Source organism: Dermacentor variabilis, chromosome 9 (assembly GCF_050947875.1).
Source record: "Dermacentor variabilis isolate Ectoservices chromosome 9, ASM5094787v1, whole genome shotgun sequence".
Taxonomy (NCBI): domain Eukaryota; kingdom Metazoa; phylum Arthropoda; class Arachnida; order Ixodida; family Ixodidae; genus Dermacentor; species Dermacentor variabilis.
This window is the reverse complement of record NC_134576.1, coordinates 7,229,551-7,250,043: the sequence shown is the minus strand read 5'-3', so window position 1 is coordinate 7,250,043 and position 20,493 is coordinate 7,229,551. Positions and strand designations below refer to the sequence as shown.

General features: G+C 45.9%; 3 non-coding genes across 3 annotated transcripts; all 3 read left to right on the top strand.

The window, feature by feature from the left end:
* Positions 1-3,413: 3,413 nt before the first annotated feature.
* Positions 3,414-3,486, top strand: TRNAS-CGA (transfer RNA serine (anticodon CGA)). The gene has a single exon. It is a non-coding gene; the product is annotated as a tRNA-Ser (tRNA).
* Positions 3,487-11,435: 7,949 nt separating this feature from the next.
* On the top strand, positions 11,436-11,508 carry TRNAS-CGA (transfer RNA serine (anticodon CGA)). Its single transcript has one exon. It is a non-coding gene; the product is annotated as a tRNA-Ser (tRNA).
* A 5,050-nt stretch (positions 11,509-16,558) lies between these two features.
* Positions 16,559-16,631, top strand: TRNAS-CGA (transfer RNA serine (anticodon CGA)). The gene has a single exon. It is a non-coding gene; the product is annotated as a tRNA-Ser (tRNA).
* The last annotated feature ends 3,862 nt before the right edge of the window (positions 16,632-20,493 follow it).

Sequence of the window (20,493 nt, the reverse complement as noted above, 5' to 3'; positions counted from 1 at the left end):
AAAAAGATCACATTCTCGTGACGCCTGCGGCAACGAGGATGTTCCACGTCCGCCGCCAAGGTCTGTGAGTGGTGGCGTTGGCTAACACTCCCAGGGTTTTACTAGTACACATAAATGCCTAAGAAAGTTGATGGTGAAACAGCGCCGCGGTAGCCTATTTGGTCGAGCATCGCGCGCGAAATGCGAAGGTTGGGGTTCGGTTCCCAACTGCGGGAAGTTGTTTTTTCATCCACTTGAACTTCTATTAATTTATCGTTTCTTCATTCCATTTATTAAGCACAACTAATTTCCCCTATGTTGTCCTTGCTGTCAGTGCTTGTTGGCTTCTCATGATACGACTAATAGATATCGGGCCCCTCGGTTAACCCCCTTTCTTCTCGTTTATTACATAACGAGGGTCTCGAATCCGGCAACATTGATGCCTTCAGGTAGCATATGTGGTTTTATTGACCAGTTGCCTTCACCCAAAAAGATCACGTTCTCGTGACGCCTGCGGCAACGAGGACGTTCCACGTCCGCCGACAAAGTCAGTGAGTGGTGGCGCTGGCTAACACTCCCAGGATTTTACTAGTACACATAAGTACCCAAGAAAGTTGATGGGTAAACAGCGCCGCGGTAGCTCAATTGGTAGAGCATCGCACGCGAAATGCGAAGGTTGCGGGTTCGGTTCCCACCTGCGGGAAGTTGTTTTTTCATCCGCTTTAATTTCTAATAATTTATCGTTTCTTCATGCCATTTATTAGGCACAATTATTTCACCTATGTGGTCTTTGCTGTCAGTGCTTGTTGGCTTCTCATGATATGACTAATAAATATCGGGCCCCTCGGATAACCTCCTTTCTTCTCGTTTATTACATAACGAGGGTCTCGAATCCGGCAACATTGATGCCTTCAGGTAGCATATGTGGGTTTATTGACCAGTTGCCTTCACGCAAAAAGATCACGTTCTTGTGACACCTGCGGCAACGAGGACGTTCCACGTCCGCCGACAAAGTCAGTGAGTGGTGGCGCTGGATAACACTCCGAGGATTTTTCTAGTACACATAAATACCCAAGAAAGTTGATGGGGAAACAGCGCCGCGGTAGCTCAATTGGTAGAGCATCGCACGCGAAATGCGAAGGTTGGGGGTTCGGTTCCCAACGGCGGGAAGTTGTTTTTTCATCCACTTTAACTTCTATTAATTTATCGTTTCTTCTTTCCATTTATTAAGCACAATTAATTTCACCTATGTTGTCCTTGCTGTCAGTGCTTGTTGGCTTCTCATGATATGACTAATAAATATCAGGCCCCTCGGCTAACACCCTTTCTTCTCGTTTAATACATAACCAGGGTCTCGAATCCGGCAACATTGATGCCTTCAGGTAGCATATGTGGGTTTATTGACCAGTTGCCTTCACGCAAAAAGATCACGTTCTCGTGACACCTGCGGCAACGAGGACGTTCCACGTCCGCCGCCAAGGTCTGTGAGTATTGGCGCTGACTAACACTCCCAGGGTTTTATAATGTACACATAAATACTCAAGAAAGCTGATGGGGAAACAGCGCCGCGGTAGCTCAATTGGTAGAGCATCGCACGCGAAATGCGAAGGTTGTAGGTTCGGTTCCCACCTGCGGCAAGTTGTTTTTTCATCCGCTTTAATTTCTAAGAATTTATCGTTTCTTCATTCTATTTATTAGGCACAGCTAATTTCCCCTATGTTGTCCTTGGTGTCAGTGCTTGTTGGAGTCTCATGATATGACTAATAAATAACGGGCCCCTCGGTTAACCCCCTTTCTTCTCGTTTATTACATAACGAGGGTCTCGAATCCGGCAACATTGATGCCTTCAGGTAGCATATGTGGGTTTTTTGACCAGTTGCCTTCACGCAAAAAGATCACGTTCTTGTGACACCTGCGGCAACGAGGACGTTCCACGTCCGCCGACAAAGTCAGTGAGTGGTGGCGCTGGCTAACACTCCGAGGATTTTTCTAGTACACATAAATACCCAAGAAAGTTGATGGGGGAACAGCGCCGCGGTAGCTCAATTGGTAGAGCATCGCACGCGAAATGCGAAGGTTGGGGGTTCGGTTCCCAACGGCGGGAAGTTGTTTTTTCATCCACTTTAACTTCTATTAATTTATCGTTTCTTCTTTCCATTTATTAAGCACAATTAATTTCACCTATGTTGTCCTTGCTGTCAGTGCTTGTTGGCTTCTCATGATATGACTAATAAATATCAGGCCCCTCGGCTAACCCCCTTTCTTCTCGTTTAATACATAACCAGGGTTTCGAATCCGACAACATTGATGCCTTCAGGTAGCATATGTGGGTTTATTGACCAGTTGCCTTCACGCAAACAGATCACGTTCTCGTGACACCTGCGGCAACGAGGACGTTCCACGTCCGCCGCCAAGGTCTGTGAGTATTGGCGCTGACTAACACTCCCAGGGTTTTATAATGTACATATAAATACTCAAGAAAGCTGATGGGGAAACAGCGCCGCGGTAGCTCAATTGGTAGAGCATCGCACGCGAAATGCGAAGGTTGTAGGTTCGGTTCCCACCTGCGGCAAGTTGTTTTTTCATCCTCTTTAATTTCTAATAATTTATCGTTTCTTCATTCTATTTATTAGGCACTGCTAATTTCCCCTATGTTGTCCTTGGTGTCAGTGCTTGTTGGAGTCTCATGATATGACTAATAAATAACGGGCCCCTCGGTTAACCCCCTTTCTTCTCGTTTATTACATAACGAGGGTCTCGAATCCGGAAACATTGATGCCTTCAGGTAGCTTATGTGGGTTTATTGACCAGTTGCCTTCACCCAAAAAGATCACGTTCTCGTGACGCCTGCGGCAACGAGGACGTTCCACGTCCGCCGACAAAGTCAGTGAGTGGTGGCGCTGGCTAACACTCCCAGGATTTTACTAGTACACATTAATACCCAAGAAAGTTGATGGGGAAACAGCGCCGCGGTAGCTCAATTGGTAGAGCATCGCACGCGAAATGCGAAGGTTGTGGGTTCGGTTCCCACCTGCGGGAAGTTGTTTTTTCATCCGCTTTAAATTCTATTAATTTATCGTTTCTTCATTCCATTTATTGAGCACAATTAATATCACCTATGTTGTCCTTACTGTCAGTGCTTGTTGGCTTCTCATGATACGACTAATAGATATCGGGCCCCTCGGTTAACCCCCTTTCTTCTCGTTTATTACATAACGAGGGTCTCGAATCCGGCAACATTGATGCCTTCAGGTAGCATATGTGGGTTTATTGACAGGTTGCCTTCGCGCAAAAAGATCACGTTCTCGTGACACCTGCGGCAACGAGGACGTTCCACGTCCGCCGCCAAGGTCTGTGAGTGCTGACGCTGGCTAACGCTCCCAGGGTTTTATAATGTACACCGAAATACCCAAGAAAGTTGATGGGGAAACAGCGCCGCGGTAGCTCAATTGGTAGAGCATCGCACGCGAAATGCGAAGGTTGTGGGTTCGGTTCCCACCTGCGGCAAGTTGTTTTTTCATCCGCTTTAATTTCTAATAATTTATCGTTTCTTCATGCCATTGATTAGGCACAATTATTTTCACCTATGTTGTCCTTGCTGTCAGTGCTTGTTGGCTTCTCATGATATGACTAATAAATATCAGGCCCCTAGGTTAAGCCCCTTTCTTCTCGTTTATTATATAACGAGGGTCTCACATCCGGCAACATTGATGCCTCAAGGTAGCATATGTGGGTTTATTCACCAGTTTCCTTCACCCAAAAAGATCACGTTCTCGTGACTCCCTGCGGCAACGAGGACGTTCCACGTCCGCCCCCAAGGTCAGTGAGTGGTGGCGCTGGCTAACACTCCCAGGATTTTACTAGTACATATAAGTACCCAAGAAAGTTGATGGGGAAACAGCATCACGGTAGCTCAATTGGTAGAGCATCGCGCGCGAAATGCGAAGGTTGTGGGTTCGGTTCCCACCTTCGGCAAGTTGTTTTTTCATCCACTTTAATTTATAATAATTTATCGTTTCCTCATTCTATTTTTAGGCGCAACTAATTTCCCCTATGTTGTCCTTTGTGTCAGTGCTTGTAGGCTTCTCATGATATGACTAATAAATAACGGGCCCGTCGGTTAACCCCTTTCTTCTCGTTTATTACTTAACGAGGGTCTCGAATCCGGCAACATTGATGCCTTCAGGTAGCATATGTGGGTTTATTGACCAGTTGCCTTCACCCAAAAGATCACGTTCTCGTGGCGCATGCGGCAACGAGGACGTTCCACGTCCGCCGCCAAGGTCTGTGAGTGGTGGCGCTGGCTAACACTCTCAGGGTTTTACTTGTACACATAAATACCCTAGAAAGTTGATGGGGAAACAACGCCGCGGTAGCTCAATTGGTAGAGTATCGCACGCGAAATGCGAAGGTTGTGGGTTCGGTTCCCACCAGCGGCAAGTTGTTTTTTCATCCGCTTTAATTTCTAATAATTTATCCTTTCTTCATTCTATTTATTAGGCACAACTAATTTCCCCTATGTTGTCCATGGTGTCAGTGCTTGTTGGCTTCTCATGATATGACTAATAAATAATGGGCCCGTCGGTTAACCCCTTTAATCTCGTTTATTACATAACGATGGTCTCGATTCCGGCAACATTCAAGCCTTCAGGTAGCATATGTGGGTTTATTCACCAGTTGCCTTCACGCAAAAAGATCACGTTCTGTGACGCCTGCGTCAAGGAGGACGCTCCACGTCCACCGCCAAGGTCTGTGATTGGTGGCGCTGGCTAACACTCCCAGGGTGTACTAGTACACATAAATACCCAAGAAAATTGATGGGGAAACAGCGCCGCGGTAGCTCAATTGGTAGAGCATCGCCCGCGAAATGCGAAGGTTGTGGGTTCGGTTCCCACCTGCGGCAAGTTGTTTTTTCATGAACTTTAATTTCTAATAATTTATCCTTTCTTCATGCCATTTATTAGGCACAACTAATTTTCCCTATGTTGTCCTTGCTGTCAGTGCTTGTTGGCTTCTCATGATATGACTAATAAATATCGGACCCCTCGGTTAACCCCCTTTCTTCTCGTTTATTACATCTGTACCATACCGGTGTACCGTACAGGTGTACCGCAACGATCCGTACTGGGGCCCCTGCTTTTTCTCATCTATATTAATGACCTTCCTGACTGTATCTCTAACTCAATCATTAGGCTGTTCGCGGACGACTGCGTCATCTACCACAAAATAACTAACCTTAATGATTCCAGTAAGCTTCAAGATGATCTGGTTAGTGTATCAAATTGGTGTAACAAATGGCAAATGCAGCTTAACACAAATAAATGCAAACATATGCGTGTCTCCTACCGCTCTACCCCTTTTGATCCGCCCCCTATTCTATTAATGGTACTGTCCTGTCGGTTGTTAACTCTTATATGTATCTTGGCCTGCATATTGCTAGCAATCTTTCGTGGAACATGCATGTTGAATATATCACTAACAATGCTAACAGAACATTAGGTTATCTAAGACGTAACTTTGCATCCGCTCCGACCTCTCTAAAGCTTACCATGTTCAAAACACTCGTCCGTCGAAAATTAGAATATGCGAATGCCATATGGGACCCTGCTCATTCCAATCTCATTATTTCACTTGAAAGCATTCAGAACCGTGCAGCGCGCTTTATCCTCTCTTATTATTCACGTCATTCTAGCGTAACATCCATGAAAAAAACAATAGATCTACCTGACCTTTCACTACGTCGCAAGCATTCTCGCCTTTGTCGTTTTCATAAAATATACTACTTCAATCCTTTCCTGAAAGAAAATATCTTCACCAGACCCAGTTACATCTCATCTCGCATCGATCATCAACACAAAGTTGAAGTGCCATATTTCCGCACTAATTTATACCATTCTTCATTCTTACCAAGAACCGCCACTGCATGGAAACGCCTTCCCGCCTCCTTATACACCATTTGTGACCGCAACAAATTCAAGCTTGCTGTTCAAAGTGCCTTATAGTTCCTTCATTATTTTTTTATTTTTCTCTCGTTCTGCAAATAATGTACTCTACCACTCCTTTCTGTTGTGCCTGCCGGCCTTGAAAGTAGGTACAATAAATAAATAAATAAACGAGGGTAGCGAATCCGGCAACATTGATGCTTTCAGGTAACATATGTGGGTTTATTCACCAATTTCCTTCACCCAAAAAGATCACGTTCTCGTGACGCCTGCGGCAACGAGGACGTTCCACGTCCGCCGCCAAGGTCTGTGAGTGGTGGCGCTGGCTAACACTCCCAGGGTTTAATAGTACACATAAATACCTAAGAAAGTTGATGGTGAAACTGCGCCACGATAGCTTAATTGGTAGAGCATCGCACGCGAAATGCGAAGATTGTGGGTTCGGTTCCCACCTTCGGCAAGTTGTTTTTTCATCCACTTTAATTTCTAATAATTTATCGTTTCTTCATTCTATTTATTAAGCACAATTAATTTCACCTATGTTGTCCTTGCTGTCAGTGCTTGTTGGCTTCTCATGATACGACTAATAGATATCGGGCCCCTCGGTTAACCCCCTTTCTTCTCGTTTATTACATAACGAGGGTCTCGAATCCGGCAACATTGATGCCTTCAGGTAGCATATGTGGGTTTATTGACCAGTTGCCTTCACGCAAAAAGATCACGTTCTCGTGACACCTGCGGCAACGAGGACGTTCCACGTCCGCCGCCAAGGTCTTTGAGTATTGGCGCTGACTAACACTCCCAGGGTTTTATAATGTACACATAAATACTCAAGAAAGCTGATGGGGAAACAGCGCCGCGGTAGCTCAATTGGTAGAGCATCGCACGCGAAATGCGAAGGTTGTAGGTTCGGTTCCCACCTGCGGCAAGTTGTTTTTTCATCCGCTTTAATTTCTAATAATTTATCGTTTCTTCATTCTATTTATTAGGCACAGCTAATTTCCCCTATGTTGTCCTTGGTGTCAGTGCTTGTTGGAGTCTCATGATATGACTAATAAATAACGGGCCCCTCGGTTAACCCCCTTTCTTCTCGTTTATTACATAACGAGGGTCTCGAATCCGGCAACATTGATGCCTTCAGGTAGCATATGTGGGTTTATTGACCAGTTGCCTTCACGCAAAAAGATCACGTTCTTGTGACACCTGCGGCAACGAGGACGTTCCACGTCCGCCGACAAAGTCAGTGAGTGGTGGCGCTGGCTAACACTCCGAGGATTTTTCTAGTACACATAAATACCCAAGAAAGTTGATGGGGAAACAGCGCCGCGGTAGCTCAATTGGTAGAGCATCGCACGCGAAATGCGAAGGTTGGGGGTTCGGTTCCCAACGGCGGGAAGTTGTTTTTTCATCCACTTTAACTTCTATTAATTTATCGTTTCTTCTTTCCATTTATTAAGCACAATTAATTTCACCTATGTTGTCCTTGCTGTCAGTGCTTGTTGGCTTCTCATGATATGACTAATAAATATCAGGCCCCTCGGCTAACACCCTTTCTTCTCGTTTAATACATAACCAGGGTCTCGAATCCGGCAACATTGATGCCTTCAGGTAGCATATGTCGGTTTATTGACCAGTTGCCTTCACCCAAAAAGATCACTTTCTCGTGACGCCTGCGTCAACGAGGACGTTCCACGTCCGCCGCCAAGGTCTGTGAGTGGTGGCGCTGGCTAACACTCCCAGGGTTTACTAGTACACATAAATACCCAAGAAAGTTGATGGGGAAACAGCGCCGCGGTAGCTCAATTGGTAGAGCATCGCACGCGAAATGCGAAGGTTGTGGGTTCGGTTCCCACTTGCGGCAAGTTGTTTTTTCATCCGCTTTAATTTCTATTAATTTATCGTTTCTTCATTTCATTTATTAAGCACAACTAATTTCCCCTATGTTGTTTTTGGTGTCAGTGCTTGTTGGCTTCTCATGGTATGACTAATAAATATCGGGCCCCTCGGTTAACCCCCTTTCTTCTCGTTTATTAAACAACGAGGGTCTCGAATCCGGCAACATTGATGCCTCCAGGTAGCATATGTGGGTTTATTGACCAGTTGCCTTCACCCAAGAAGATCACGTTGTCGTGACACCTGCGGCAACGAGGAGGTTCCACGTCCGCCGCCAAGATCTGTGAGTGGTGGCGCTGGCTAACACTCCCAGGGTTTTTCTAGTACACATAAATACCCAAGAAAGTTGATGGGGAAACTACGCCGCAGTAGCTCAATAGGTAGAGCATCGCACGCGAAATGCGAAGGTTGTGGGTTCGGCTCCCACCTGCGACAAGTTGTTTTTTCATCCGCTTTAATTTCTATTAATTAATCGTTTCTTTATTCCATTTATTAAGCACAACTAATTTCCCCTATGTTGTCCTTGGTGTCAGTGCTTGTTGGCTTCTCATGATATGACTAATAAATATCGGGCCCCTCGGTTAACCCCCTTTCTTCTCGTTTATTAAATAACGAGGGTCTCGGATCCGGCAACATTGATGCCTTCAGGTAGCATTTGTTGGTTTATTGACCAGTTGCCTTCACCCAAAAAGATCACGTTCTCGTGACGCCTGCGGCAACAAGGACGTTCCACGTCCGCCGCCAAGGTCTGTGAGTGGTGGCGCTGGCTAACACTCCCAGGGTTTTTCTAGTACACATAAATACCCAAGAAAGTTGATGGGGAAACAGCGCCGCGGTAGCTCAATTGGTAGAGCATCGCACGCGAAATGCGAAGGTTGTGGGTTCGGTTCCCACTTGCGGCAAGTTGTTTTTTCATCCGCTTTAATTTCTATTAATTTATCGTTTCTTCATTTCATTTATTAAGCACAACTAATTTCCCCTATGTTGTCTTTGGTGTCAGTGCTTGTTGGCTTCTCATGGTATGACTAATAAATATCGGGCCCCTCGGTTAACCCCCTTTCTTCTCGTTTATTAAATAACGAGGGTCTCGGATCCGGCAACATTGATGCCTTCAGGTAGCATATGTGGGTTTATTGACCAGTTGCCTTCACCCAAAAAGATCACGTGCTCGTGACGCCTGCGGCAACGAGGACGTTCCACGTCCGCCGCTAAAGTCTGGGAGTGGTGGCGCTGGATAAACTGCCAGGGTTTTTCTAGTACACATAAATTCCCAAGAAAGTTGATGGGGAAACAGCGCCGCGGTAGCTCAATTGGTAGAGCATCACACGCGAAATGCGAAGGTTGTGGGTTCCGTTCCCTCCTGCGGCAAATGGTTTTTTCATCCACTTTAATTTCTAATATTTTATCGTTTTTCATGCCACTTATTAGGCACAACTTATTTCCGCTATGTTGCCCTTGCTATCAGTGCTTGTTGGCTTCTCATGATATGACTAATAAATATCAGGTCCTTCGGTTAACCCCCTTTCTTCTCCTTTATTACATAACGAGGGTCTCGCATCTGGCAACATTGATGCCTTCAGGTAGCATATGTGGGTTTATTGACCAGTTGCCTTCACCCAAGAAGATCACGTTGTCGTGACTCCTGCGGCAACGAGGAGGTTCCACGTCCGCCGCCAAGGTCTGTGAGTGGTGGCGCTGGCTAACACTCCCAGGGTTTACTAGTACACATAAATACCCAAGAAAGTTGATGGGGAAACAGCGCCGCGGTATCTCAATTGGTAGAGCATCGCACGCGAAATGCGAAGGTTGTGGGTTCGGTTCACACCTGCGGCAAGTTGTTTTTTCATCCACTTTATTTGTATTAATTTATCGTTTCTTCATTCCATTTATTAAGCACAACTAATTTCCCCTGTGTTGTCCTTGGTGTCTGTGCTAGTTGGCTTCTCATGATATGACTAATAAATACCGGGCCCCTAGGTTAACCCTCTTTCTTCTCGTTTATAACATAACGAGGGTATCGAATCCGGCAAGAAAGATGCCTTCAGGTAGCACATGTGGCTTTATTGACCAGTTCCCTTCACCCAAAAAGATCACGTTCTCGTGACGCCTGCGGCAACGAGGATGTTCCACGTCCGCCGCCAAGGTCTGTGAGTGGTGGCGCTGGCTAACACTCCCAGGGTTCACTAGAACGCATAAATACCCAAGAAAGTTGATGGGGAAACAGCGGCGCGGCAGCTCAATTGGTAAAGCATCGCACGCGAAATGCGAAGGTTATGGGTTCGGATCCCACCTGCGGCAAGTTGTTTTTTCATCCGCTTTAATTTCTATTATTTTATCGTTTCTTCATTCCATTTATTAGGCACAACTATTTTCCCCTATGTTGTCCTTGGTGTCACTGCTTGTTCTCTTCTCATGATATGACAATAAATATTGGGCCCCTAGGTTAACCCCCTTTCTTCTCGTTTATTACATAACGAGGGTCTCGAATCCGGCAACATTCATGCCTTCAGGTAGCATATGTCGGTTTATTTACCAGTTGCCTTCACCCAAAAAGATCACTTTCTCGTGACGCCTGCGTCAACGAGGACGTTCCACGTCCGCCGCCAAGGTCTGTGAGTGGTGTTGCTGGCTAACACTCCCAGGGTTTACTAGTACACATAAATACCCAAGAAAGTTGATGGGGAAACAGCGCCGCGGTATCTCAATTGGTAGAGCATCGCACGCGAAATGCGAAGGTTGTGGGTTCGGTTCACACCTGCGGCAAGTTGTTTTTTCATCCACTTTATTTGTATTAATTTATCGTTTCTTCATTCCATTTATTAAGCACAACTAATTTCCCCTGTGTTGTCCTTGGTGTCTGTGCTAGTTGGCTTCTCATGATATGACTAATAAATACCGGGCCCCTAGGTTAACCCTCTTTCTTCTCGTTTATAACATAACGAGGGTATCGAATCCGGCAAGAAAGATGCCTTCAGGTAGCACATGTGGCTTTATTGACCAGTTCCCTTCACCCAAAAAGATCACGTTCTCGTGACGCCTGCGGCAACGAGGATGTTCCACGTCCGCCGCCAAGGTCTGTGAGTGGTGGCGCTGGCTAACACTCCCAGGGTTCACTAGAACGCATAAATACCCAAGAAAGTTGATGGGGAAACAGCGGCGCGGCAGCTCAATTGGTAAAGCATCGCACGCGAAATGCGAAGGTTATGGGTTCGGATCCCACCTGCGGCAAGTTGTTTTTTCATCCGCTTTAATTTCTATTATTTTATCGTTTCTTCATTCCATTTATTAGGCACAACTATTTTCCCCTATGTTGTCCTTGGTGTCACTGCTTGTTCTCTTCTCATGATATGACAATAAATATTGGGCCCCTAGGTTAACCCCCTTTCTTCTCGTTTATTACATAACGAGGGTCTCGAATCCGGCAACATTCATGCCTTCAGGTAGCATATGTCGGTTTATTTACCAGTTGCCTTCACCCAAAAAGATCACTTTCTCGTGACGCCTGCGTCAACGAGGACGTTCCACGTCCGCCGCCAAGGTCTGTGAGTGGTGTTGCTGGCTAACACTCCCAGGATTTTACTAGTACACATAAATACCCAAGAAAGTTGATGGGGAAACTACGCCGCGGTAGCTTAGTTGGTAGAGCATCGCACGCGAAATGCGAAGGTTGTGGGTTCGGTTCCCACCTGCGGCAAGTTGTTTTTTCATCCACTTTTATTTCTAATAGTTTATCGTTTCTTCATGCCATTTATTAGGCACAACTAATTTCCCCTATGTTGTCCTTGCTGTCAGTGCTTGTTGGCTTCTCATGATATGACTTATAAATATTGGGCCCCTAGGTTAACCCCCTTTCTTCTCGTTTATTACATAACGAGGGTCTCGAATCCGGCAACATTCATGCCTTCAGGTAGCATATGTCGGTTTATTGACCAGTTGCCTTCACCCAAAAAGATCACTTTCTCGTGACGCCTGCGTCAACGAGGACGTTCCACGTCCGCCGCCAAGGTCTGTGAGTGGTGGCGCTGGCTAACACTCCCAGGGTTTACTAGTACACATAAATACCCAAGAAAGTTGATGGGGAAACAGCGCCGCGGTAGCTCAATTGGTAGAGCATCGCACGCGAAATGCGAAGGTTGTGGGTTCGGTTCCCACTTGCGGCAAGTTGTTTTTTCATCCGCTTTAATTTCTATTAATTTATCGTTTCTTCATTTCATTTATTAAGCACAACTAATTTCCCCTATGTTGTTTTTGGTGTCAGTGCTTGTTGGCTTCTCATGGTATGACTAATAAATATCGGGCCCCTCGGTTAACCCCCTTTCTTCTCGTTTATTAAACAACGAGGGTCTCGAATCCGGCAACATTGATGCCTTCAGGTAGCATATGTGGGTTTATTGACCAGTTGCCTTCACCCAAAAAGATCACGTGCTCGTGACGCCTGCGGCAACGAGGACGTTCCACGTCCGCCGCTAAAGTCTGGGAGTGGTGGCGCTGGATAAACTGCCAGGGTTTTTCTAGTACACATAAATTCCCAAGAAAGTTGATGGGGAAACAGCGCCGCGGTAGCTCAATTGGTAGAGCATCACACGCGAAATGCGAAGGTTGTGGGTTCCGTTCCCTCCTGCGGCAAATGGTTTTTTCATCCACTTTAATTTCTAATATTTTATCGTTTTTCATGCCACTTATTAGGCACAACTTATTTCCGCTATGTTGCCCTTGCTATCAGTGCTTGTTGGCTTCTCATGATATGACTAATAAATATCAGGTCCTTCGGTTAACCCCCTTTCTTCTCCTTTATTACATAACGAGGGTCTCGCATCTGGCAACATTGATGCCTTCAGGTAGCATATGTGGGTTTATTGACCAGTTGCCTTCACCCAAGAAGATCACGTTGTCGTGACTCCTGCGGCAACGAGGAGGTTCCACGTCCGCCGCCAAGGTCTGTGAGTGGTGGCGCTGGCTAACACTCCCAGGGTTTACTAGTACACATAAATACCCAAGAAAGTTGATGGGGAAACAGCGCCGCGGTAGCTCAATTGGTAGAGCATCGCACGCGAAATGCGAAGGTTGTGGGTTCGGTTCCCACTTGCGGCAAGTTGTTTTTTCATCCGCTTTAATTTCTATTAATTTATCGTTTCTTCATTTCATTTATTAAGCACAACTAATTTCCCCTATGTTGTTTTTGGTGTCAGTGCTTGTTGGCTTCTCATGGTATGACTAATAAATATCGGGCCCCTCGGTTAACCCCCTTTCTTCTCGTTTATTAAACAACGAGGGTCTCGAATCCGGCAACATTGATGCCTTCAGGTAGCATATGTGGGTTTATTGACCAGTTGCCTTCACCCAAGAAGATCACGTTGTCGTGACGCCTGCGGCAACGAGGAGGTTCCACGTCCGCCGCCAAGGTCTGTGAGTGGTGGCGCTGGCTAACACTCCCAGGGTTTTTCTAGTACACATAAATACCCAAGAAAGTTGATGGGGAAACTACGCCGCAGTAGCTCAATAGGTAGAGCATCGCACGCGAAATGCGAAGGTTGTGGGTTCGGCTCCCACCTGCGACAAGTTGTTTTTTCATCCGCTTTAATTTCTATTAATTAATCGTTTCTTTATTCCATTTATTAAGCACAACTAATTTCCCCTATGTTGTCCTTGGTGTCAGTGCTTGTTGGCTTCTCATGATATGACTAATAAATATCGGGCCCCTCGGTTAACCCCCTTTCTTCTCGTTTATTAAATAACGAGGGTCTCGGATCCGGCAACATTGATGCCTTCAGGTAGCATTTGTTGGTTTATTGACCAGTTGCCTTCACCCAAAAAGATCACGTTCTCGTGACGCCTGCGGCAACAAGGACGTTCCACGTCCGCCGCCAAGGTCTGTGAGTGGTGGCGCTGGCTAACACTCCCAGGGTTTTTCTAGTACACATAAATACCCAAGAAAGTTGATGGGGAAACAGCGCCGCGGTAGCTCAATTGGTAGAGCATCGCACGCGAAATGCGAAGGTTGTGGGTTCGGTTCCCACTTGCGGCAAGTTGTTTTTTCATCCGCTTTAATTTCTATTAATTTATCGTTTCTTCATTTCATTTATTAAGCACAACTAATTTCCCCTATGTTGTCTTTGGTGTCAGTGCTTGTTGGCTTCTCATGGTATGACTAATAAATATCGGGCCCCTCGGTTAACCCCCTTTCTTCTCGTTTATTAAATAACGAGGGTCTCGGATCCGGCAACATTGATGCCTTCAGGTAGCATATGTGGGTTTATTGACCAGTTGCCTTCACCCAAAAAGATCACGTGCTCGTGACGCCTGCGGCAACGAGGACGTTCCACGTCCGCCGCTAAAGTCTGGGAGTGGTGGCGCTGGATAAACTGCCAGGGTTTTTCTAGTACACATAAATTCCCAAGAAAGTTGATGGGGAAACAGCGCCGCGGTAGCTCAATTGGTAGAGCATCACACGCGAAATGCGAAGGTTGTGGGTTCCGTTCCCTCCTGCGGCAAATGGTTTTTTCATCCACTTTAATTTCTAATATTTTATCGTTTTTCATGCCACTTATTAGGCACAACTTATTTCCGCTATGTTGCCCTTGCTATCAGTGCTTGTTGGCTTCTCATGATATGACTAATAAATATCAGGTCCTTCGGTTAACCCCCTTTCTTCTCCTTTATTACATAACGAGGGTCTCGCATCTGGCAACATTGATGCCTTCAGGTAGCATATGTGGGTTTATTGACCAGTTGCCTTCACCCAAGAAGATCACGTTGTCGTGACTCCTGCGGCAACGAGGAGGTTCCACGTCCGCCGCCAAGGTCTGTGAGTGGTGGCGCTGGCTAACACTCCCAGGGTTTACTAGTACACATAAATACCCAAGAAAGTTGATGGGGAAACAGCGCCGCGGTATCTCAATTGGTAGAGCATCGCACGCGAAATGCGAAGGTTGTGGGTTCGGTTCACACCTGCGGCAAGTTGTTTTTTCATCCACTTTATTTGTATTAATTTATCGTTTCTTCATTCCATTTATTAAGCACAACTAATTTCCCCTGTGTTGTCCTTGGTGTCTGTGCTAGTTGGCTTCTCATGATATGACTAATAAATACCGGGCCCCTAGGTTAACCCTCTTTCTTCTCGTTTATAACATAACGAGGGTATCGAATCCGGCAAGAAAGATGCCTTCAGGTAGCACATGTGGCTTTATTGACCAGTTCCCTTCACCCAAAAAGATCACGTTCTCGTGACGCCTGCGGCAACGAGGATGTTCCACGTCCGCCGCCAAGGTCTGTGAGTGGTGGCGCTGGCTAACACTCCCAGGGTTCACTAGAACGCATAAATACCCAAGAAAGTTGATGGGGAAACAGCGGCGCGGCAGCTCAATTGGTAAAGCATCGCACGCGAAATGCGAAGGTTATGGGTTCGGATCCCACCTGCGGCAAGTTGTTTTTTCATCCGCTTTAATTTCTATTATTTTATCGTTTCTTCATTCCATTTATTAGGCACAACTATTTTCCCCTATGTTGTCCTTGGTGTCACTGCTTGTTCTCTTCTCATGATATGACAATAAATATTGAGCCCCTAGGTTAACCCCCTTTCTTCTCGTTTATTACATAACGAGGGTCTCGAATCCGGCAACATTCATGCCTTCAGGTAGCATATGTCGGTTTATTTACCAGTTGCCTTCACCCAAAAAGATCACTTTCTCGTGACGCCTGCGTCAACGAGGACGTTCCACGTCCGCCGCCAAGGTCTGTGAGTGGTGTTGCTGGCTAACACTCCCAGGGTTTACTAGTACACATAAATACCCAAGAAAGTTGATGGGGAAACAGCGCCGCGGTATCTCAATTGGTAGAGCATCGCACGCGAAATGCGAAGGTTGTGGGTTCGGTTCACACCTGCGGCAAGTTGTTTTTTCATCCACTTTATTTGTATTAATTTATCGTTTCTTCATTCCATTTATTAAGCACAACTAATTTCCCCTGTGTTGTCCTTGGTGTCTGTGCTAGTTGGCTTCTCATGATATGACTAATAAATACCGGGCCCCTAGGTTAACCCTCTTTCTTCTCGTTTATAACATAACGAGGGTATCGAATCCGGCAAGAAAGATGCCTTCAGGTAGCACATGTGGCTTTATTGACCAGTTCCCTTCACCCAAAAAGATCACGTTCTCGTGACGCCTGCGGCAACGAGGATGTTCCACGTCCGCCGCCAAGGTCTGTGAGTGGTGGCGCTGGCTAACACTCCCAGGGTTCACTAGAACGCATAAATACCCAAGAAAGTTGATGGGGAAACAGCGGCGCGGCAGCTCAATTGGTAAAGCATCGCACGCGAAATGCGAAGGTTATGGGTTCGGATCCCACCTGCGGCAAGTTGTTTTTTCATCCGCTTTAATTTCTATTATTTTATCGTTTCTTCATTCCATTTATTAGGCACAACTATTTTCCCCTATGTTGTCCTTGGTGTCACTGCTTGTTCTCTTCTCATGATATGACAATAAATATTGGGCCCCTAGGTTAACCCCCTTTCTTCTCGTTTATTACATAACGAGGGTCTCGAATCCGGCAACATTCATGCCTTCAGGTAGCATATGTCGGTTTATTTACCAGTTGCCTTCACCCAAAAAGATCACTTTCTCGTGACGCCTGCGTCAACGAGGACGTTCCACGTCCGCCGCCAAGGTCTGTGAGTGGTGTTGCTGGCTAACACTCCCAGGATTTTACTAGTACACATAAATACCCAAGAAAGTTGATGGGGAAACTACGCCGCGGTAGCTTAGTTGGTAGAGCATCGCACGCGAAATGCGAAGGTTGTGGGTTCGGTTCCCACCTGCGGCAAGTTGTTTTTTCATCCACTTTTATTTCTAATAGTTTATCGTTTCTTCATGCCATTTATTAGGCACAACTAATTTCCCCTATGTTGTCCTTGCTGTCAGTGCTTGTTGGCTTCTCATGATATGACTTATAAATATTGGGCCCCTAGGTTAACCCCCTTTCTTCTCGTTTATTACATAACGAGGGTCTCGAATCCGGCAACATTCATGCCTTCAGGTAGCATATGTCGGTTTATTGACCAGTTGCCTTCACCCAAAAAGATCACTTTCTCGTGACGCCTGCGTCAACGAGGACGTTCCACGTCCGCCGCCAAGGTCTGTGAGTGGTGGCGCTGGCTAACACTCCCAGGGTTTACTAGTACACATAAATACCCAAGAAAGTTGATGGGGAAACAGCGCCGCGGTAGCTCAATTGGTAGAGCATCGCACGCGAAATGCGAAGGTTGTGGGTTCGGTTCCCACTTGCGGCAAGTTGTTTTTTCATCCGCTTTAATTTCTATTAATTTATCGTTTCTTCATTTCATTTATTAAGCACAACTAATTTCCCCTATGTTGTTTTTGGTGTCAGTGCTTGTTGGCTTCTCATGGTATGACTAATAAATATCGGGCCCCTCGGTTAACCCCCTTTCTTCTCGTTTATTAAACAACGAGGGTCTCGAATCCGGCAACATTGATGCCTTCAGGTAGCATATGTGGGTTTATTGACCAGTTGCCTTCACCCAAGAAGATCACGTTGTCGTGACGCCTGCGGCAACGAGGAGGTTCCACGTCCGCCGCCAAGGTCTGTGAGTGGTGGCGCTGGCTAACACTCCCAGGGTTTTTCTAGTACACATAAATACCCAAGAAAGTTGATGGGGAAACTACGCCGCAGTAGCTCAATAGGTAGAGCATCGCACGCGAAATGCGAAGGTTGTGGGTTCGGCTCCCACCTGCGACAAGTTGTTTTTTCATCCGCTTTAATTTCTATTAATTAATCGTTTCTTTATTCCATTTATTAAGCACAACTAATTTCCCCTATGTTGTCCTTGGTGTCAGTGCTTGTTGGCTTCTCATGATATGACTAATAAATATCGGGCCCCTCGGTTAACCCCCTTTCTTCTCGTTTATTAAATAACGAGGGTCTCGGATCCGGCAACATTGATGCCTTCAGGTAGCATTTGTTGGTTTATTGACCAGTTGCCTTCACCCAAAAAGATCACGTTCTCGTGACGCCTGCGGCAACAAGGACGTTCCACGTCCGCCGCCAAGGTCTGTGAGTGGTGGCGCTGGCTAACACTCCCAGGGTTTTTCTAGTACACATAAATACCCAAGAAAGTTGATGGGGAAACAGCGCCGCGGTAGCTCAATTGGTAGAGCATCGCACGCGAAATGCGAAGGTTGTGGGTTCGGTTCCCACTTGCGGCAAGTTGTTTTTTCATCCGCTTTAATTTCTATTAATTTATCGTTTCTTTATTCCATTTATTAAGCACAACTAATTTCCCCTATGTTGTCCTTGGTGTCAGTGCTTGTTGGCTTCTCATGATATGACTAATAAATATCGGGCCCCTCGGTTAACCCCCTTTCTTCTCGTTTATTAAATAACGAGGGTCTCGGATCCGGCAACATTGATGCCTTCAGGTAGCATATGTGGGTTTATTGACCAGTTGCCTTCACCCAAAAAGATCACGTGCTCGTGACGCCTGCGGCAACGAGGACGTTCCACGTCCGCCGCTAAAGTCTGGGAGTGGTGGCGCTGGATAAACTGCCAGGGTTTTTCTAGTACACATAAATTCCCAAGAAAGTTGATGGGGAAACAGCGCCGCGGTAGCTCAATTGGTAGAGCATCACACGCGAAATGCGAAGGTTGTGGGTTCCGTTCCCTCCTGCGGCAAATGGTTTTTTCATCCACTTTAATTTCTAATATTTTATCGTTTTTCATGCCACTTATTAGGCACAACTTATTTCCGCTATGTTGCCCTTGCTATCAGTGCTTGTTGGCTTCTCATGATATGACTAATAAATATCAGGTCCTTCGGTTAACCCCCTTTCTTCTCCTTTATTACATAACGAGGGTCTCGCATCTGGCAACATTGATGCCTTCAGGTAGCATATGTGGGTTTATTGACCAGTTGCCTTCACCCAAGAAGATCACGTTGTCGTGACTCCTGCGGCAACGAGGAGGTTCCACGTCCGCCGCCAAGGTCTGTGAGTGGTGGCGCTGGCTAACACTCCCAGGGTTTTTCTAGTACACATAAATACCCAAGAAAGTTGATGGGGAAACAGCGCCGCGGTAGCTCAATTGCTAGAGCATCGCACGCGAAATGCGAAGGTTGTGGGTTCGGTTCCCACCTGCGACAAGTTGTTTTTTCATCCGCTTTTATTTCTATTAATTTATCGTTTCTTTATTCCATTTATTAAGCACAACTAATTTCCCCTATGTTGTCCTTGGTGTCAGTGCTTGTTGGCTTCTCATGATATGACTAATAAATATCGGGCCCCTCGGTTAACCCCCTTTCTTCTCGTTTATTACGTAACGAGGGTCTCGAATCCGGCAACATTGATGCCTTCAGGTAGCATATGTGGGTTCATTGACCAGTTGCCTTCACCCAAAAAGATCGCGTTCTAGTGACGCCTGCGGCAACCCAGGTAGCACAAAAGAGATACGTAACGTTTTCGTAGCGTTTATCCAAGACGATAAAAACGGGTTAAAGAAGACACGAATGAGAGAACTTCGGCGGGAAAACGTCGGATATCTCTGCTAATGTCCGGCTTAATTACTTTCTTGAGACGATCTAGAACAGGTCTGCAAGACGTATTCGAAAAGCTGGTCTAGAAATAGGATTGGGAAAGACACATGTAATCCTTTTGCCAAAACTATTCGTCACCAATTTCTGAACGTTTTTAGGACGTTATCAAAAAGCTGGTCTAGAAGCGGTCTTGAAAGGTTTACGATCATCTGAAGGTAATTTTTGCGGGTGACGGGCGCGATCAGACATCGTTGTTCAAAACACGCGTTTAGTTTCGCCTCACGCGACTGGCCTATGCCGCGCAGACGTCGTCAGCCGCACCCGTTGGCACGGCCTAGGCCAATCGCGTGAGATGAAACTGATCGGGCGTTTCGAACAACGATCTCCAATCGCGCCCCAGATGAGTAGAAGCGTCGGTGTTGACTGTAAGAACCATGGCGCAGTGCCAAGCACTGTTCCCCGCATGGCCGGCGCATCGTCTACCAAGTCGCACGAAAATGAGCTTGTTAGGAATAATAAATCCTTAATACAGCCTTTAGTAAGCTACGATGCTTACAACCACAATGGGAACGACCTCCTGCAAAGAACAAATGGCCACGTCTTGGCAGGTGGCCAGACCAAGCCCTTCATGCCAAGAGTGCATGAAATGAGAACATTGTGACAAAGCATGAACACTTTATTAAAATGTAATGCTTATGCAAGGTTCGAACAAACTGTGTGAGAAATGCAAATAGAAATAAAAGTACATCAACAATGACAAAAGTCGCAGAAAGGATTCGTAATGAACTCGAAAGTGAACATTCACTAGCACATAAACAAAATTCCAAGTACACATACAAAAATGAACAGAAAAAGCTGGAGTGTACTAAAGTGTCTAATTTATCATAGTAAAGTGCGCGTGCTATTAGATGGACTAGAGTTACGCAGAAGTGACATCGGAGCGAATGGAAGAAGTAGACTGAAAAATGCAAGAGTATGAATTGGATGGTAACTGCCTCCAAGCAATGTTACCAGTCATCTAGAAGCTTGAAAAGAGCACAAAAAGAAGTACCACCGCATAACATCATAAAACAATCATGTGACAGAAATAAAAAAAAATGGGAACAATGCAAAATTGGAAATATTGCCTTTAGGTTATAT